Source organism: Rhinolophus sinicus, chromosome X, assembly GCF_036562045.2.
Source record: "Rhinolophus sinicus isolate RSC01 chromosome X, ASM3656204v1, whole genome shotgun sequence".
NCBI lineage: Eukaryota > Metazoa > Chordata > Mammalia > Chiroptera > Rhinolophidae > Rhinolophus > Rhinolophus sinicus.
Window position 1 is genome coordinate 21,838,055 of NC_133768.1, and position 1,142 is coordinate 21,839,196.

Here is a 1,142-nt window from a genome sequence, read left to right on the forward strand (position 1 = left end):
ATGTGATTGTGGGTGGCTTTCTATCTGTCCTAAAGCATTACTTTTGACTGCAATATATCTAAGATTCATGATCCTGAGCTTTTGCTTCAACAGATTTCACCAAAATAAACCCAGATCTTCTCATTTCTTGTTTTTTTTCCCTTCATCCATGTGAATATTTCTCGTTTCCTGAAAAAGTTGCTGATGTATATATAAAGTAAGGCTTCCCAAGAACTGTTCTCTAATTCTACATCCTCATCTCCTGAAACATTCTTAGCAGAACCCAGAAGGAAAAATTTTGGCCCTTGCTCAAACACACCACGTTGTTTGATATCCCCATTCCCTATACCATCAAACAGACTGCTTTCCCTGCTGGGGTTTAATATTCCTCACCTCTCTGTGGTGAACTCTTACCTTTTGACACCAATATTAGTTATCACTTCCTTGACATTAAGAGGTTGACTAAACTACTTCCATTTTTGTACTTCTGTATCAATTTTTTGACTTATATTATTGTATCAAATTTACTGACTACTTTAAGTTCATTTCAATAATAGTCTCGCAACTAGACTTTGAAGTACCTAAGATCAGAAACTGGGTCTTACTGCTTCTTGGCCTTTTGGCTAAGATCAAGTGTAGAAACTGGGTCTTATTTTTTTATATATAATACTGTGTTTCCCCGAAAATAAGAACTAACTGGAAAATAAGCCCTAACATGATTTTTCAGGATGACATCCCCTGAACATAAGCCCTAATACGTCTTTTGGAGCAAAAATTAATATAAGACCCAGTCTTATTTTCGGGGAAACACGGTACCTAGAGCCAGGAAACATCTGTTACATAGTAAGAATGAAATAAATGGGGTTCACTGTTGAATTACCATTTTATTTTATTTTATTAGAACCCCTTATGCCTCTATGACTTTCTACATTGTAAAATTCACATAGAAATCTGCACTTAAAATTTTTACTTTCCTTAAAACAAAAATAAAAGGGCATATTCAACTTTGCCTGAACTTCCTGCGATTCCTTCTGTTTCAAATCAAAGAAAACCTTGCCAGTCATTTTTTTTTTATAAAGCAAATGCTTACTTTCCTTATTTGAAAATGTTGAATAATTTGGTACATTTTTGGAAGTTATTTATATAATAATCATGCTCATTCC

General features: G+C 34.0%; 1 pseudogene; it reads left to right on the forward strand.

The window, feature by feature from the left end:
* Nucleotides 1–582: 582 nt before the first annotated feature.
* Nucleotides 583–692, forward strand: LOC141569810 (U2 spliceosomal RNA; annotated as a pseudogene).
* The last annotated feature ends 450 nt before the right edge of the window (nucleotides 693–1,142 follow it).